Source organism: Alligator mississippiensis, chromosome 1, assembly GCF_030867095.1.
Source record: "Alligator mississippiensis isolate rAllMis1 chromosome 1, rAllMis1, whole genome shotgun sequence".
Lineage (NCBI taxonomy): Eukaryota > Metazoa > Chordata > Crocodylia > Alligatoridae > Alligator > Alligator mississippiensis.
Window position 1 is genome coordinate 2357993 of NC_081824.1, and position 18491 is coordinate 2376483.

Sequence of the window (18491 nt, forward strand, 5' to 3'; positions counted from 1 at the left end):
AACGAAGGCGAGATTAGGATGGGATTACGCGGCAAAATACTTCTTGGGCCACCCCAAACGGCCTGTCCATGCGGCTGGGGCACTGTCCCAAAGACCCCTGAGCACAGTCCTGCCCGGCCCAGAGCACGGCTTGGCTGTGCCAGGCTGCCAGCGCACACCCCCGTGCCCATGGGATCGTGGCCTGAACAAGGACCTGGCTTTTGGTCTGGGAGTTATGGCTAGGAGACCCGCTTGGGCCACCCCACAGCATCCGTCTGGGGCGCCGGGCACTCTCCTGCACACGTCTGACCCCGGTTCTGCCCAGCTGCTGCATCTTGACCTGCCCAAATGTGGTTTGCCCATGCCAGGCTCCCAACCCACAGCCCCCCAGCCACTGGGCTAAATACGTGGACCCAACTAAGGAACTGGGATTTGGGCTGGGATTATGGCCATAAATCCTTGTTGGGGTGCCCAAGATCTAGGGGAGCAACTCTTCAGGAAGGCACTGCAAGGGAGGATGAGGACACGTGTACACACACACACACACACGACCAACCCCCCCCAAATATAAAAGAGTAAGAATTTATATTTGAGTTATTCTGCAGTCACCTCTACATACAAACAGAAATCATGACAAAAATATTTTTTTGAATACATTTAAAATACATAATAGCAGGTTGTTCTAAGAGGGCACCCCCCCTCCCAAAAGGAGTATTTCTGGGGGGGCAAGGGCAGGGGCTTCTGGTAGCTAAGGTCAGGGGTTAGGGGTTGGACTTCCAGTGCGGAGATGACGACGGGGATGGGGCGCCTGTCAAGGGGCAGGGCTACCCATGTGTTTTAGAATGAACTATCGGGTTCAGAAGATTCCCCGTGCTTGAACAAAGGACGTACTCATGTTGCTTTCACCCTTGCAAAGCTTTATTTAAGGATACTCGCAGAGGCAGGCGATAGAGCAGAGCAGAGAGGACGGTCACCTCACATCGGCCTTAGGCGGCAGCCGCCACCCCGCATGGTTCCCCTGCCCCGGAGAGTCCCGATCCCGGGGGTGCGACGGCCTGCGCTGGGGCTCCGTGCAAGTCGGGACTCTTCCCAGAGCTGAGGAACCGGTCATAACTGAAGAATGTACAGCTTATACAGTCTGGAGTAAACAACGTTATCTCGAGCTAGGGATTTGGTTATCTCAAGCTAGGAATTTGGGGATGAGTCGTGATCCAGCACACCTGGTGTTTACCACATTTCGCTGTATTCCAACGTTCTCCTATCTAGGTTCATGGTTCGGTCATGCTCACGGAGCAGGAGGCTACGTGCCGCTTCACCGGCCTACTATGGAATCGGCGTGCACGACTCTTGTTATTAGCAAAGCTCTTACTATTACAGTCCACCCCTCGATTGCGAGACACACCACTAAGAATTTGAGGTCTAACTCGCAATTGTTTTAAGCAGTTCGTATATTCTGGATGTTGTACAGATGGGCGAGGGACTGAATGTGCAGATACAAAAAGCATGTCCATAATAACAAGCATACAGCTACAATACAACAATAGGATGCAATAGAGGATTTAATACAACATTCACTTTAGGGGACCACCCTTTAAAAATGTCCCACCAATGAGCACCATAAGGTCGTGCTCTTCTTGGCTGATTCTTAGTAGTTCACCACACTGGGCTGTTATCAGGACTCTGGTTCAGGCAATGGTGGTAGCTATCTTCTGGAGATGGTGAGTGATTTCTTCCTGCTGGTTAAGTAATTGCTGAAGCTGTGTAAAAGAAACTTTAACCGGTATCACCCACATAGGAATGGGGAGGGTAGAGTGCATGGCCTCATATTGTAAGGAGTGACCTAGAAACCACTATGCAAAGAACAAGCAAAAGGGAATGTTATGTGACAAACGCCCATCTGCAATGATAAGGAGGAGACAGTCTTAGATAAAGGAGGTTTGAAAACAAAAGCAGAATCAGAGTACTGGGTCAAAGAGCTCATTAAAATACTAAAAATCACGCCCCTAGGTGGGGAAAAAGTACGCTAATGAAACATACATGCATGTAAATGAGATACATGGCTAAAACACAGGTACAGAGACATGCTCAGTAAAGAACTCCTTGCGTCACTCCTTTATAGCCAATTAGCAAACAGGGATGCTTATGAAGGTTCAAGACTCCTGTATAAAAGATGCTTAGAAATAGTGATCTGGGTGCTTGTTACGTGAAATTATTCCGCTCGCACCTTTTAATATGAGACATTAAGGAAGGGGATGCTCTCCTTAGGTCAGTAATAATTATCACCTGATGGCGGCATTCACACACAAGGGGTGAGGAGACCTCATCCCCATTCCACTGAATCATTCCCCATTCCACTGGATGCCTTTAAGTCGGCAGGCCCGGATGAGCTCTGTTGGGGGGTGCTGAAGGCACTGGCTGACGTCATTGCGCAGCCACTGGCGGGAATATTCGAACACTCGTGGCGCATGGGCCAGGTCCCGGAGGACTGGAAAAAGGCCAATGTGGTCCCCATTTTCAAGAAGGGGAGGAAGGAGGACCCGGGCAACTATAGGCCAGTCAGTCTCACCTCCGTCCTCGGCAAAATCTTTGAAAAAATTATCAAGGCTCACATTTGCGAGAGCCCGGCAGGACAATTTATGCTGAGGGGAAACCAGCACGGGTTTGTAGCAGGCAGATCGTGCCTGACCAATCTAGTCTCTTTTTATGACCAGGTTACAAAACGCCTGGACACAGGAGGAGGGGTGGATGTCGTATACTTAGACTTCAGGAAGACCTTCGATACGGTATCCCACCCCATACTGGTGAACAAGTTAAGAGGCTGTGACGTGGATGACTACACAGTCCGGTGGGTGGCGAATTGGCTGGAGGGTCGCACCCAGAGAGTCGTGGTAGATGGGCCGGTCTCGACCTGGAAGGGTGTGGGCAGTGGGGTCCCGCAGGGCTTGGTCCTTGGACCGATACTCTTTAATGTCTTCATCAGCGACTTGGACGAGGGAGTGAAATGTACTCTGTCCAAGTTTGTGGATGACACAAAGCTATGGGGAGAAGTGGACACGCCGGAGGGCAGGGAACAGCTGCAGGCAGACCTGGACAGGTTGGACAAGTGGGCAGAAAACAACAGGATGCAGTTCAACAAGGAGAAATGCAAAGTGCTGCACCTAGGGAGGAAAAATGTCCAGCACACCTACAGCCTAGGGAATGACCTGCTGGGGGGCACGGAAGTGGAAAGGGATCTTGGAGTCCTAGCGGACTCCAAGATGAACATGAGCCGGCAGTGTGACGAAGCCATCAGAAAAGCCAATGGCACTTTATCGTGCATCAGCAGATGCATGACGAATAGGTCCAGGGAGGTGATACTTCCCCTCTATCGGGAGCTGGTCAGACCGCAGTTGGAGTACTGCGTGCAATTCTGGGCGCCACACTTCAAGAGGGATGCGGATAACCTGGAGAGGGTCCAGAGAAGGGCCACTCGTATGGTCAAGGGCCTGCAGACCAAGCCCTACGAGGAGAGACTAGAGAAACTGGACCTTTTCAGCCTCCGCAAGAGAAGGTTGAGAGGCGACCTTGTGGCTGCCTATAAGTTCATCACGGGGGCACAGAAGGGAATTGGTGAGGATTTATTCACCAAGGTGCCCCCGGGGGTTACAAGAAACAATGGCCACAAGCTAGTAGAGAGCAGATTTAGACTGGACATTAGGAAGAACTTCTTCCCAGTTCGAGTGGCCAAGGTCTGGAACGGGCTCCCAAGGGAGGTGGTGCTCTCCCCTACCCTGGGGGTCTTCAAGAGGAGGTTAGATGAGCATCTAGCTGGGGTCATCTAGACCCAGCACTCTTTCCTGCCTGTGCAGGGGATCGGACTCGATGATCTATTGAGGTCCCTTCCGACCCTAACATCTATGAATCTATGAATCGGGTTAAGGGAACACACACAAGCTGTCCCATTCCTTAAGTCATATGTGTAGGTTTCTTGTAACCACTAGCGTTCCTACCTACAATAACTGGGGTCATGCCTGTAAGTGCGTGGCTCATATGAATGGTTATGAGCTGGGCACACCCATCCCTCCGGCCAATTTTCACAATCATCTATGCAATGAGTCCTATTTATTAGATCAACGTGGGAACCCTCAAACGTGGGGACTCACCATTGATCTCCAAACAACTGGGGGAATATCTGCATTTTACACCACACGGCAGGCCAGTTCTGATTAATGGCTAGTTTAAACTCCACGGTGCAAGCTAAGGTATTGCACGGGGTGTACTGAGGGAGGGGTTGCAGCCACCCCTCAAACTGTACCCCCAGGGCCTTTCACCATTCAGACCCTGAGGATCCGTGTATGACAGCTTTTAAGTGATGATATTGCTGATATGCTTGCGATTGCCAAAGCATACACAAGGTGGCATTCTGAAAGGTGGATTGCTTCTTCAAGATGCCTGTTATTTCAAGAGCGGTCTGGTTAACCTATTGCCAAAGATGATAGGTACCAACTAAATGTGTCTCAGTTAACCAAGGCAATACGGGTTCCTATGAACCTATCGATTTTAGGGCCTGTCCATTAAACCCACCATCCCCTCCCTGTTATGATGCTTGTATTATAACAAACCAGGGTGGAGTTTGGAGAAACTTGGGTCATCGGGATTTTACCCCCGGATCTGCTATCCCAACTTCCGGATAAGTTTCTCAGGCTCTGCTGCGCCTCTCTTTTTGTCAACCATATTTGCTTGATTGTGGTACATTTAGTGGGGGGGGGGGGGGGGAGCGGGGGGGCAATAGCAAAGGAAAAGTTTACTGTAACCGTCTTGTGACAATACAAAGTTCTCCCCCCTCTCCCAGGTGATGATCCTACTTGGCATGAGGTGCTATTAACACTTAGATTTAAAAAGAAACAGGACCGCAAATCAGGGGGGCATGTATAATTGCCGGAAATGCGGTTTTGGGCTGCACCTATCCATCCCCCGTGGTATTGGTAGGTAGCCGCGAAGACTGCGTCTCTGCAGAGATACAAGCAAGACAAACACACAAAACAGTACATGACAAAGTTAAAGCGATGCATAGCAAAAACAGGTTTCTTCCAAAGAGCCTCTGCTGTATAGCGTGTACCAATTCAATTAACATTGTCAGTCCGGAGAAGGTGGCCACTAGCCAAGCGGTCCATCCAACAGCGTCTTCAACGTCCCACTGGGCCGTCATCTGGATTGAGTGCTAAGGGTTATAATCCCCTTGCTTTCAGTTGGTCCCTAGGTCTCAAATGGTATCAATTCCCACCCCTAGGTGCTATCCAGTCAGTATTACCTTCTCCTTGGCTATGAGCTCAGCGGGTATAGGATCCCTCCCGAGTTGGGTTACCCACACCCATTGCCCCGTAGACTCAGAGCTGTCCTGATGCCACACCTTTGAAGAACTTGATATCTGACCATTAACGGACACAAGGGGAGCAGGTAGAAGCAACAGTTGGGCTGTGCGATTCCCTTTTTCCCAGGCAAAAGGGGTTTCCCCCTGATTGTGTAGTATAACTTTTACTTTCCCCCGGTAATCTGGGTCCATCCCACCCCACTCCGTCACCACCTCTTGAGCCGCAAGCCCCAACCGAGATTGTATTTGCCCAAACCAGCCAGGAGGTAAATCCACAGACCAAATCAAAGGTACCACCGCTGTCTGTCTCACATCTAATGTACCTGCTTTAGGTGCTGCTAAATCCATACCCACCAAGCCAACAGTCATGGGGCTGGGAAGAAAAAATGGTTTATGGTCCTGTATTGGTTTTATGGTTAATGGGAGTATTGTCTCTCCCAATTCTCCCTCCCACACTTCTTTTTTTTGCACCCATGCATTTTATTCATAGGTGATTGTCCTCTGACAAGTTCTCTTTTATGAAGGGTAGCCACTGTTTTCGGCAGGTGAGAGGGCCACCCCAGGAGGGTCGGGCCCAACGTTTTGGTTAGTAATTGCTTCAGTTGACCCTTCCATCTCTTAATGAGGCCTGCCGCCTGCGGGTGGTACGGCACATGAAGTGTCCAAGCAATGTCAAGTCCAGCTGCCCATTGCTGGGTAAGCAATGCACTGAAGTGTGTACCTTGATTGGAGGAAATCTCACGGGGTATGCCGTAAATACAGACAAGGTGTGCCTCCAATACACAGATGGAGGATGAGGCATCTGCTTTCCGGACCAGTACAGCAATCCCACATCCGGAGAAAGTGTCGATGGCCGTCAAGGCATAGCAATAAAGACGTATTGCTGGCAGTGGCCCAATAGAGTTGAGTTGCCATTTCTCAGCTGGTCCGTGCCCTCTGGGGATATGGCCTGGCCTCTCGTTTAAGGGCTTCAGTGCCAATTGACATGCGGACACCGCGCTGCCGCTGATGCGGTTTCACTCCACGTTGTGGGCAAGTCACGTGCGACCGCCCAGGCATAGGCCGAGTCCCTTCAGCGCGGACAGACGCTCGGCCGCCCCTCCCCATCCTCTCCCTCTCCTCTCCTTTCCCTGACCCCACAACGCTCCGCGTTTCCTCCATGCTTGCTTTTAAGCCCCAAGGCTTGGCAACACCAGGGGAAGCGTGTCTCGATGGCCCTGGGGCAGGAGTGCATTGGCCTCCAGCCACTGAAGGGTTAATCCAGCCTGAGGGCAGGGGCTGCGGGTCAGGAGTGCGGGGCACCACCGGGGTTGGGTGTGGGGTGGAGCTCAGCAGGGACACGGGGGTGCTGGGGGCCCGTGTGCCCCGGGGAGGTGCATCCCGTGGGGCAGTGGGGTATGTGCAGGCACTGGGGCAGGGGCTGTGGTGGAGCGGGGGGCAGTGGGGGGCTGTATCAGCTGTGGATGCTGTGAGGGGGTCAGTACTGTGCGGGGAGCACTGGAGAGGCCATGGGGGGGAGCGGGGCACGCTGGGTGCCAGGAGGAAGCAGGCGGGAGGCTGGGGGAAGGGGGTTGTGGTTGAGGGTGTCTGGAGCCAGCGGGGTCCACCAGCCAATACTGGGCTGGAGGGGCAGGAGGAGGCCCCCGAGGCTGCTCTACGTGGGGACAGTCGGGGTGGCAGGGCCAGGCAGACCTCGGGACTGGGGCAAGGGCAGGTCCCGGGGCTCCCATCACGTGCTGAGCAATGTGCCATCTCCTTTCCCGCAGGCCCCGCAGACCAGGTGCTGCAGGCTGGCACCATGAGCGAGCGCAGGACAACGAGAGCCCCGGCCCTGGCGGGGGAGGCCGCTCCTGGGGAGACGCGGCTGCTGCGCTGGAGCCCGGGGCAGCTGTGGCCCGTCCCTTTGCAGCCCTGCTGCGGCCGGAGGTGATGCTGGAGGAGCAGGACCCAGGAGGACTCCAGGCAGGAGCTGAGGGGGCAAGAAATGTCTTTGTTGTCCCCAGGCTGGGACCGGGGGAGTCGCCGTGGTGGTCGGCACCACGGCCAGCAAAGCAGCAGCTGCAGAAGCCGGTCCAACAATGGGAGGTGAGGGGCAGGAGGTGATGCAGGCCATGCAGCCCTCTTCTCAGGCTGAGATACCCTCGGAGACCCCCCAGCTGGCACGATGCCCACCCCACAGACCTGGCGCCACTGCCCCGGGGCCCCCGCTACCTGGCAGCCAAGGGGCTGCAGGAGGTTTGCAGCTGCCTGCAGGAGCTCTGCCAGGGGGCAGAGCTTCTCCTTTGCTGAGGTGTGACTTTAATTTCTGTACAAAAAGGCCTTTTGTGGTACTTTATGTCTGACTTTGGGGAAACAGCCATCCCTGGGGAGTGATACAGAGTCAACACCCTTTCTGCAAGCATCCCCAGAGTTTAGCGAAGACAAAAAAACAAAAAAAAAGGGGAGCAATGCTCTCATTCCCTCCTCCCCTTTCCTTGCTGCCAGCTGCATTTCTCAATGGACAGCGGATCCTTTTTGTCAAGACTAAAATAAAATTAAGGCATTAAATATATGGGGTTTCTCTTGGTTGCACTATTCATTTTACTTGCTGGGCAAGGCATGGGGTGAAGGCTTCATTTTGTTCATCTTCTTTCTATTTGTAGCATCCTCTCAGTGCAGATGACATAATCTAGAGGAGTAATTTGCAGCCAGGGTGATTGGGCACTCTGGAGGGCCATGAGATTTTATTAATGGTGCCACACTATTAGCACTGCTCACTGTGTATATATCCATACATGATTCATAAGATAAACCCAGGAGTTTCAAAAAGGAATCAGTAATGTTAAGATATGCTGCCCTGTTCTGCCTTTTCTGAGATCTTTGCATCAGACGATGTTTGCTGGGTTTTTTTGAAGTCAAGAAATCAGTGCAAGATACCAACAACAAATACCTGTGTCAAGAGCAACATTAGGGTGTGAAGGCCTGCAAAGGATTGATTGGAAGCCTCTGCATTGGCTGGGAATTGAACCCAGGTCTCCTGCATGGGAGGCAGGAATTCTACCATTGAACCACCAATGCTTGATGCCAACCAGGCTTTATCCAAGTCCTGAGAAAGAAAAGGTAAAGGTCACCCACCCTTCCTTCCCTTCTGGTTCACTCCAATGAGAAGCAGGCCCAAGATTCTGGGTGATCTTGACTCTCATGATCCAAAGCTGATCAAGAATCACTGGCCACAACTGAAAGAAACAAAGAGGAAAACACTATAACCACGGGGAAGTGATTGGGCTACCTTCTGTGTCTTTGTTTCTTTGTCTTGGCTGCCACGAGGACCCCAGATCCCTTTCTGAGCTCCTGCTCTCCATGTGACTCCCTCATGCTCACGCACCCATGGCATATCATTTTCTAAAAATGCATGGATTTCCAGATTTGAGGGAGCTGATTCATCCGGGCACGGCAGGGCAGGATGAGGTGCTGACTCAGCACGGAGGTGTGGAGAGGTGGGCAAGGGCAATTAATCACCTGTGACTCGGACGTGTCCATGTCAACCCCACTGCTGGGGATGCCAGGCAGAACGGGCGGACTGGCGGGATCCCATGGGGCCTGGCTGAGGACCCAGCAGGCAGGCCAGGCTCAGGCGAGGGGATGTGATGGGGCCATGGCAGGTGGGGAGCAGCATCTGGCTGCTGACGCTGCGTTGCTGCCAGCGGGGGAGAGGAAAACTATGGTTGCCCCAGTCCCACTGTGTGCCCAGGTTGGCAGAACTGGCCGCAGGGGCCACAGCTTGGACTGCCCCCGGTGTGTGAGCTGGAAAGCTTCATGCTGTGGGCTCACCGTGTATATATCCATACATGATTCATAAGATAAACCCAGAAGTTTCAAAAAGGAATCAATAATGTCAAAATATGCTGCCCTGTTCTGCCTTTTCTGAGATCTTTGCATCAGACGATGTTTGCCGGGTTTATTTTGAAGTCAAGAAATCAGTGCAAAATACCAACAACAAATTCCTGTGTCAAGAGGAACATTACAGTGTGAAGGCCTGGAAAGGAAGGACTAGAAGTACCTGCACTGGCTGGGAATTGAACCCAGGTTTCCTGCATGGGAGGCAGGAATTCTACCATTGAACCACCAATGCTTGATGCTGACAAAACTTTAACCAAGTCCTGAGAAAGAAATGATAAAGGTCACCCTTTCCCTCCCTTCTGGTTCACTCCAATGAGAAGCAGGCCCAAGATTCTGGGTGATCTTGAATCTCATGATCCAAAGCTGATCAAGAATCACTGGCCACAACTGAAAGAAACAAAGAGGAAAACACTATAACCACGGGGAAGTGATTGGACTACCTTTTGTGTCTTTGTTTCTTTGTCTTGGCTGCCACGAGGACCCCAGATCCCTTTCTGAGCTCCTGCTCTCCATGTGACTCCCTCATGCTCACGCACCCATGGCATATCATTTTCTAAAAATGCACGGATTTCCAGTTTTGAGGGAGTTGATCCATCCGGGCACGGCAGGGCAGGATGAGGTGCTGACTCAACACGGAGGTGTGGAGAGGTGGGCAAGGGCAATTATTCACCTGTGACTCGGACGTGTCCATGTCAACCCCACTGCTGGGGATGCCAGGCAGAATGGGCGGACTGGCGGGATCCCATGGGGCCTGGCTGAGGACCCAGCAGGCAGGCCAGGCTCAGGTGAGGGGATGTGATGGGGCCATGGCAGGTGGGGAGCAGCATCTGGCTGCTGATGCTCAGTGTTGCTGCCAGTGGGGCAGGGGGAAACTGAGTCTGTGGCTGCCCCAGTCCCACTGCATGCCCAGGGTGGCAGAACTGGCTGTATGTGCCACAGCTTGGACTGCCCCTGGTCTGTGAGCTGGAAAGCTTCATGCCATGGGCCAGATCCAGGCCATAGGCTATGTTTTGCCACGCCCTGCAAATGTGGGAAAGAGCAAAGAAGAAGAAAGCTCAGGAGAGTGGAAAGCCACCTCTTTGCAAGAGCTGGCAGTGCAAGGATGACGCACCAGAGGCTCTGCCGAGACTTGAACTCGGATTACTGGATTCAGAGTCCAGGGTGCTGGCCATTACACCACAGAACCAGTACAAGAGATACCTCACAGCTGTGTGGAGAAGCCTTGCCAGAAGCCACCTGCCCAGGGCAGTCGGTCCCCAAAACTCCCCGAGTGTCTGTGGGGAAGAGCTGCTCAGGCTGGTGAGGCAGTCCAAACAAACCCACTCCTCCGACTGAGCAAGGCTTCGGAAAGTGTCCTCTAGCCGTCCACGGAAGGAGGGGAAAGGGGACGTGCGAAGCTCCTTTCTTGCCCTCCCGCTGTGGTGAGGGCTGCAGCAGCAACCACAAGTGCCAGCCTTTGTGGGTGGTTAGGGTTGAGTAAAGCTTTGTTTTGAGTATTTCCTGGGCCAGTGTGGTGCCTATCTTCAAGGAAGGGAGGAAAGTGGATCCGGAGAACTTCAGGCCTATCAGCCTGACCTCTATCCTGGGGAAGATCTTGGAAAAAATTACCAGAGACCATTCTTGACAAACTGGCTGATGGCAACATCCTGAGGGCTAGCCAGCACGGGTTTGTTGCAGGTAGGTCTTGCCTGACCAATCTCTGGGGTGGTGCCAGAGGACTGGAAAAGGGCCAGTGTGGTCCCAATTTTCAAAAAAGGGAGGAAGGAGGACCCAGGGAACTATAGGCCATCAGTCTTACCTTGGTCCTGGGTAAGCTTTCTGAGAGAGTTATTCTGACACATGTCTGTGAGGGGCCAGCAGGGGAGTGCATGCTTAGAGGCAATTAGCATGGGTTCATTAGAGGAAGGTCCTGTCAGACCAACCTGGTGGCCTTCTATGACCAGGTCACAAAATCAATAAACCTTTCTTACCTTTCAGCCCTGACCATACTCTCAATCCCGAACCCTCCGCAGGTGGCTGGACACCCAGGATGTCATCCTCCCGTTGTACTGAGCCTTGGTGAGGCCACAGCTGGAGTCCTGCATCCAATTCTGGGCTCCACAATTCAAAAAGGATGCGGAGACGCTTGAGATGCTTCCCTGTTTCTAGTCCACTGAAGAAAATCCAGATTCCTCACTTGAGACACACATCCCAACTTGGGTCGTGGGGGCTAATTTGTGGTGGGGAAGTGGGTGTGGTGAGTGAGTAAATATGTCAAGAGCAGTTTTCTCCGTTTCTATTCTGATTGTATGAAGTATCTGTTTTCTCTGAGAAGGGTGAACAGAAGAGAAGTGCCTGATCCCTTGGGACTTCCCTTGATTGTCCCCCAGGACGTGCTGCTGAGGCCTTCCAGAGCCCACTCCCCCCCCAAGAGGGTAACAAACCTTTCCTTGGGGTCTGTCAGGGCCCTTTTACTTGTGGGCCTAGCATCGCACTCTTTCTTGACCTGGCAATGGACTTCCTGAGAATAGTGGCAAGAAGGATCAGAGACAAAAGAAGCCCAGCACTACAGGGCTGGGAGGGCCCAGAAAGCTGCTGGTTTCAGTGGACTAGAAACAGGGAAGCATAGACCAAGCACACACTGGGACTCATGGCTGTCAGGCATGGGAGGGTCCAGGAGGCCACTGTGTAGAGATGTGACTCCTGGGAGCAGCATCTGAACCCACATCAGCTGCAGGGACTGATGGTCCTTGGCCCCTTGTTCAACATGTGGTTGCAACCAGCTGGGGCCTCAAAGGCATGGGCAGAAGATAGGGGCTGTAATCCCAGCCATGTCAGCCACAAGGTCCCATTCCTGTATACATCCCACCGAGACTGGCTTGCTGCAGCCATGGTGTAACACGGAGGTCGGCAAGGTTTCAGAGCCATGGGCTGGAATGATTAGGCTGAGATCTGAGGCAGGATCGCTGCTCTGACCTGGCTGCCTGGCTCTGTCCCTGGCACAGCTTTGATCTAGCCCTGGTGTAGCATTAGCAAAGCCTCCCTTGACTGGCCATGGTCCTCCTCCCCCTACTCCAGTCTAGGTGCAGGCCCATGGAGGGCTTCAAGCCACCCGACCCCAAGGCCACATCCAGTGCCAGGATCAAGTGCACCAACCAACCCTCATGGACAGGATTACTTACGTATGTCAGACAAGATCTTTGATACATTACCATATTTTCTCACGTACAAAACACACCTTTACCCCAAATCACCAGGTGTGTGTTAAGAGGGGAAACTGCCCAGGATAGAAGACTCCAGCATAGATTCCTGCTTCCCAGGGTAGCAGATGTGACTTTCTATTCAGGTAGTTGAAGGTGTCCATTAACTTTAAAACTCATTACTCTTCACTTCTTGGGTGTTAACAATTATCTCTCCACTTCAATGGTCTTCATGTTCCACTCATGAAGGTAACCTTTCTGTGGGTGATTTGCTGGCTAGCACTTGTGGCTGCTGCTGCTGCTGCTCTCACCACTGCGGGAGGGCAAGAAAAGAGCTCCGCACGTCCCCTTTCCTCTCCTCCCGTGGATGGCTTCCATGATCCTTCCCTCTGATCATGCGTGTCGCTCTCCTCTGGACTCTCTCAAGTGCCTCCACATCCTTTTTGAATTGTGGAGCCCAGAATTGGATGCAGGACTCCAGCAGCAGCTTCACCAAGCCTGACTACAGCGGGAAGATGACATCCTGGGATTTGCTAGAGAAGCATCTCTGGATGCAAGCCAGAGTTTTGCTCACTTTCCCAGAAGCAACATCACATTGGTGGCTCATATTCATCTGGTGGTCAATCATGACCCCTAACTGCTTTTCGGCCGTGGTGCTAGCAAGCATAGCACTGCCGAACCTATAAGCGTACTGAGGGTTTTTCTTCCCAAGGTGGAGTACCTTGCATTTTTTGGTGTTGAACATCATCAGGTTTTCACCTGCCCATTTTCTGAACCTGTCAAGGTCAGCCTGGATCACCATCCTGTCCACAGGTGAGGACGCTTTACCCCAAAGTTTGGTGTCATCGGTGTCCACATCAATAATGAAGATGTAGAAGAGGAGTATAGGCCCAAGGACGGAGCCTTGCGGGACCCCACTGGTCACTGCGCACTGCGATGATTGACTTCCATCAAGTACCAGTCTCTGGGTCCAGCCCAGCCAGTGGACTGCGATGTAGCCGAGGCTGCAGTTGGTCAGTTTTTCAATGAGATGATCATGGGATACCAGATCGAAAGCCTTTTTAAAATCAAGATATAGGACATCAATCTCCTCTCCCTTGTGCAGGGGATAGGTCACCTGGTCGTAGAAGGAGGTGAGATTGGTCAGGCAAGACCTACCTGCAACAAACCCGTGCTGGCTATCCCTCAGGATGTTGCCATCAGCCAGTTTGTCAAGAACGGTCTCTGGTAATTTTTTCCAAGATCTTCCCCAGGATAGAGGTCAGGCTGATAGGCCTGAAGTTCTCCGGATCCACTTTCCTCCCTTCCTTGAACATAGGCACCACACTGGCCCAGGAAATACTCAAAACAAAGCTTTACTCAACCCTAACCACCCACAAAGGCTGGCACTTGTGGTTGCTGCTGCAGCTCTCACCACAGCGGGACGGCAAGAAAGGAGCTGCGCACGTCCCCTTTCCTCTCCTTCCGTGGACGGCTAGAGGACACTTTCTGAAGCCTTGCTCAGTCGGAGGAGTGGATTTGTTCAGACTGCCTCACCAGCCTGAGGAGCTCTTTTCCACGGACACACAGGGAGTCCTGGGGACCGGCTGCCCTGGGCAGGTGGCTTCTGGCAAGGCTTCTCCACACAGCTGTGAGGTATCTCTTGTACTGGTTCTGTGGTGTAATGGCCAGCACCCTGGACTCTGAATCCAGTAACCCGAGTTCAAGTCTCGGCAGAGCCTCTGGTGCATTGTCTTTGCGCTGCCAGCTCTTGCATAGAGGTGGCTTTCCACTCTCCTGAGCTTTCTTCTGCTTTGCTCTTTCCCACGTTTGCAGGGCTTGGCAAAATACAGCCAATGGCCTGGATCTGGCCCATGGCATGATGCTTTCCAGCTCACAGACCAGGGGCAGTCCAAGCTGTGGCACATACAGCCAGTTCTGCCACCCTGGGCACGCAGTGGGACTGGGGCAGCCACAGACTCAGTTTTCCTCTTCCCCACTGGAAGAAACACTGAACATCAGCAGCCAGATGCTGCTCCCCACCTGCCATGGCCCCATCACATCCCCTCACCTGAGCCTGGCCTGCCTGCTGGGTCCTCAGCCAGGCCCCATGGGATCCCGCCAGTCTGCCCGTTCTGCCTGGCATCCCCAGCAGCAGGCTTGAAATGGACACGTCCGGGTCACAAACGATTAACTGCCTTTGTCCACCCCCCCAGACCTCCGTGCTGAGTCAGCACCCCGCCCTGCCCTGCCATGCCTGGATGGATCAACTCCCCCAACTGCCCTGAAACTGGGAATCCGTGCATTTTTGTGAAAGTGATATGCCATGGGTGCGTGAGCATGAGGGAGTCACATGGAGAGCAGGAGCTCAGAAAGGGATCTGGGGTCCTGGTGGCAGCCAAGACAAAGAAACAAAGACACAAAAGGTAGCCCGATCACTTCCCCGTGGTTATAGTGTTTTCCTCTTTGTTTCTTTCAGTTGTGGCCAGTGATTCTTGATCAGCTTTGGATCATGAGAGTCAAGATCACCCAGAATCTTGGGCCTGCTTCTCATTGGAGTGAACCAGAAGGGAGGGAAAGGGTGAACTTTACCTTTTCTTTCTCAGGACTTGGATAAAGCCATATAGGCCTCAAGCATTGGTGGTTCAATGGTAGAATTCCTGCCTCCCATGCAGGAGACCTGGGTTCAATTCCCAGCCAGTGCAGAGGCTCCCAGTCAATCTTCTGCAGGCCTTCACACCCTAATGTTGCTCTTGACACAGATATTTGTTGTTGGTATCTTGCACTGATTTCTTGACTTCAGAAAAACCCAGCAAACATCGTCTGATGCAAAGATCTCAGAAAAGGCAGAACAGGGCAGCATATTTTAACATTACTGATTCCTTTTTGAAACTTCTGGATTTATCTTATGAATCATGTATGGATATATACACAGTGAGCAGTGCTAATAGTGTGTGGCACCATTAATAAAATCTCATGGCACTCCAGAGTGCCCAATCACCCTGGCTGCAAATTACTCCTCTAGATTATTTCATCTGCACTGAGAGGATGCTACAAATAGAAAGAAGATGAACCAAAGTGAAGCCTTCACCCCATGCCTTGCCCAGCAAGGAAAATGAATAGTGCAACCAAGAGAAACCCCATATATTTAATGCCTTAATTTTATTTTAGTCTTGACAAAAAGGATCCACTGTCCATTGAGAAATGCAGCTGGCAGCAAGGAAAGGGGAGGAGGGAATGAGAGCATTGCTCCCCTTTTTTTTTGTTTTTTTGTCTTCGCTAAACTCTGGGGATGCTTGCAGAAAGGGTGTTGACTCTGTATCACTCCCCAGGGATGGCTGTTTCCCCAAAGTCAGACATAAAGTACCACAAAAGGCCTTTTTGTACAGAAATTAAAGTCACACCTCAGCAAAGGAGAAGCTCTACCCCCTGGCAGAGCTCCTGCAGGCAGCTGCAAACCTCCTGCTGCCCCTTGGCTGCTATGTCCTCGCTCAGTTGGAGGACTGGATTTAGTTTGGACTGCCTCACCAGCCTGAGCAGGTCTTCCCCACGGACACTCGGGGAGTCTTGGGGACCCAGCCAATACTGGGCTGGAGGGGCAGGAGGAGGCCCCCGAGGCTGCTCTGCGTGGGGACAGTCGGGGTGGCAGGGCCAGGCAGACCTCGGGACTGGGGCAAGGGCAGGTCCCGGGGCTCCCATCACGTGCTGAGCAATGTGCCGTCTCCTTTCCCGCAGGCCCCGCAGACCAGGTGCTGCAGGCTGGCACCATGCGCGAGCGCAGGACAACGAGAGCCCCGGCCCTGGCGGGGGAGGCCTCTCCTGGGGAGACGCGGCTGCTGCGCTGGAGCCCGGGGCAGCTGTGGCCCGTCCCTTTGCAGCCCTGCTGCGGCCGGAGGTGATGCTGGAGGAGCAGGACCCAGGAGGACTCCAGGCAGGAGCTGAGGGGGCAAGAAAAGTCTTTGTTGTCCCCAGGCTGGGACCGGGGGAGTCGCCGTGGTGGTCGGCACCACGGCCAGCAAAGCAGCAGCTGCAGAAGCCGGTCCAACAATGGGAGGTGTGGAGCAGGAGGTGATGCAGGCCATGCAGCCCTCTCCTCAGGCCGAGATACCCTCGGAGACCCCCCAGCTGGCACGACGCCCACCCCACAGACCTGGCGTCACTGCCCCGGGGCCCCCGCTACCTGGCAGCCAAGGGGCAGCAGGAGGTTTGCAGCTGCCTGCAGGAGCTCTGCCAGGGGGTAGAGCTTCTCCTTTGCTGAGGTGTGACTTTAATTTCTGTACAAAAAGGCCTTTTGTGGTACTTTATGTCTGACTTTGGGGAAACAGCCATCCCTGGGGAGTGATACAGAGTCAACACCCTTTCTGCAAGCATCCCCAGAGTTTAGCGAAGACAAAAAAACAAAAAAAAAGGGGAGCAATGCTCTCATTCCCTCCTCCCCTTTCCTTGCTGCCAGCTGCATTTCTCAATGGACAGTGGATCCTTTTTGTCAAGACTAAAATAAAATTAAGGCATTAAATATATGGGGTTTCTCTTGGTTGCACTATTCATTTTCCTTGCTGGGCAAGGCATGGGGTGAAGGCTTCACTTTGGTTCATCTTCTTTCTATTTGTAGCATCCTCTCAGTGCAGATGAAATAATCTAGAGGAGTAATTTGCAGCCAGGGTGATTGGGCACTCTGGAGGGCCATGAGATTTTATTAATGGTGCCACACACTATTAGCACTGCTCACTGTGTATATATCCATACATGATTCATAAGATAAATCCAGAAGTTTCAAAAAGGAATCAGTAATGTTAAAATATGCTGCCCTGTTCTGCCTTTTCTGAGATCTTTGCATCAGACAATGTTTGCTGGGTTTTTCTGAAGTCAAGAAATCAGTGCAAGATACCAACAACAAATATCTGTGTCAAGAGCAACATTAGGGTGTGAAGGCCTGCAGAAGATTGACTGGGAGCCTCTGCACTGGCTGGGAATTGAACCCAGGTCTCCTGCATGGGAGGCAGGAATTCTACCATTGAACCACCAATGCTTGAGGCCTATATGGCTTTATCCAAGTCCTGAGAAAGAAAAGGTAAAGTTCACCCTTCCTTCCCTTCTGGTTCACTCCAATGAGAAGCAGGCCCAAGATTCTGGGTGATCTTGACTCTCATGATCCAAAGCTGATCAAGAATCACTGGCCACAACTGAAAGAAACAAAGAGGAAAACACTATAACCACGGGGAAGTGATCGGGCTACCTTTTGTGTCTTTGTTTCTTTGTCTTGGCTGCCACCAGGACCCCAGATCCCTTTCTGAGCTCCTGCTCTCCATGTGACTCCCTCATGCTCACGCACCCATGGCATATCACTTTCACAAAAATGCACGGATTCCCAGTTTCAGGGCAGTTGGGGGAGTTGATCCATCCAGGCATGGCAGGGCAGGGCGGGGTGCTGACTCAGCACGGAGGTCTGGGGGGGTGGACAAAGGCAGTTAATCGTTTGTGACCCGGACGTGTCCATTTCAAGCCTGCTGCTGGGGATGCCAGGCAGAACGGGCAGACTGGCGGGATCCCATGGGGCCTGGCTGAGGACCCAGCAGGCAGGCCAGGCTCAGGTGAGGGGATGTGATGGGGCCATGGCAGGTGGGGAGCAGCATCTGGCTGCTGATGTTCAGTGTTTCTTCCAGTGGGGAAGAGGAAAACTGAGTCTGTGGCTGCCCCAGTCCCACTGCGTGCCCAGGGTGGCAGAACTGGCTGTATGTGCCACAGCTTGGACTGCCCCTGGTCTGTGAGCTGGAAAGCATCATGCCATGGGCCAGATCCAGGCCATTGGCTGTATTTTGCCAAGCCCTGCAAACGTGGGAAAGAGCAAAGCAGAAGAAAGCTCAGGAGAGTGGAAAGCCACCTCTATGCAAGAGCTGGCAGTGCAAAGACAATGCACCAGAGGCTCTGCCGAGACTTGAACTCGGGTTACTGGATTCAGAGTCCAGGGTGCTGGCCATTACACCACAGAACCAGTACAAGAATAGCCTCATGGCTGTGTGGAGAAGCCTTGCCAGAAGCCACCTGCCCAGGGCAGCCGGTCCCCAGGACTCCCTGTGTGTCCGTGGGAAAGAGCTCCTCAGGCTGGTGAGGCAGTCTGAACAAAT

At 52.8% G+C, this 18491-nt stretch overlaps 7 non-coding genes across 7 annotated transcripts; 2 read left to right on the forward strand and 5 right to left on the reverse strand.

Annotated features, from left to right (window-relative positions):
* Positions 1-8315: 8315 nt before the first annotated feature.
* Positions 8316-8386, reverse strand: TRNAG-CCC (transfer RNA glycine (anticodon CCC)). Its single transcript has one exon. It is a non-coding gene; the product is annotated as a tRNA-Gly (tRNA).
* A 983-nt stretch (positions 8387-9369) lies between these two features.
* TRNAG-CCC (transfer RNA glycine (anticodon CCC)) lies at positions 9370-9440 on the reverse strand. Its single transcript has one exon. It is a non-coding gene; the product is annotated as a tRNA-Gly (tRNA).
* Positions 9441-10322: 882 nt separating this feature from the next.
* Positions 10323-10394, reverse strand: TRNAQ-CUG (transfer RNA glutamine (anticodon CUG)). The gene has a single exon. It is a non-coding gene; the product is annotated as a tRNA-Gln (tRNA).
* Positions 10395-14036: 3642 nt separating this feature from the next.
* Positions 14037-14108, forward strand: TRNAQ-CUG (transfer RNA glutamine (anticodon CUG)). The gene has a single exon. It is a non-coding gene; the product is annotated as a tRNA-Gln (tRNA).
* An 892-nt stretch (positions 14109-15000) lies between these two features.
* On the forward strand, positions 15001-15071 carry TRNAG-CCC (transfer RNA glycine (anticodon CCC)). Its single transcript has one exon. It is a non-coding gene; the product is annotated as a tRNA-Gly (tRNA).
* Positions 15072-17324: 2253 nt separating this feature from the next.
* Positions 17325-17395, reverse strand: TRNAG-CCC (transfer RNA glycine (anticodon CCC)). The gene has a single exon. It is a non-coding gene; the product is annotated as a tRNA-Gly (tRNA).
* An 891-nt stretch (positions 17396-18286) lies between these two features.
* Positions 18287-18358, reverse strand: TRNAQ-CUG (transfer RNA glutamine (anticodon CUG)). Its single transcript has one exon. It is a non-coding gene; the product is annotated as a tRNA-Gln (tRNA).
* Between the last annotated feature and the right edge of the window lie 133 nt (positions 18359-18491).